The following is a 335-nucleotide window of genomic DNA, read 5'->3' on the forward strand; positions in this document are numbered from 1 at the left end:
GCATTAAAAATCTACAGAAACTTGAAAACTTTCGATCACATAGAGAGAAGTTGGTTTTAGAAAATAGACCAAAACTTTTGACGTAAAATCTAAAAACGAAGAAGAATTCAAATACAGTCTAAACAGAGACCTTAAAGTAATTTAATTAGCATTATTTGCAATGTTTATACTTTATAGAAAGAAATAAAACTATAGAAAAACTAAAAAGGCATATAAGTAAAGTATATATGCGCTTAATTTGATTTGTTATCAAGGTTCAATCTATCTCTAAGTCTGGTAAGCGTTCTTGAAGAGGTACCAACCACCGGCGGACCTACGTATATGAAAAGGGGGGG

Source organism: Camelina sativa, chromosome 17 (genome assembly GCF_000633955.1).
Source record: "Camelina sativa cultivar DH55 chromosome 17, Cs, whole genome shotgun sequence".
NCBI lineage: Eukaryota > Viridiplantae > Streptophyta > Magnoliopsida > Brassicales > Brassicaceae > Camelina > Camelina sativa.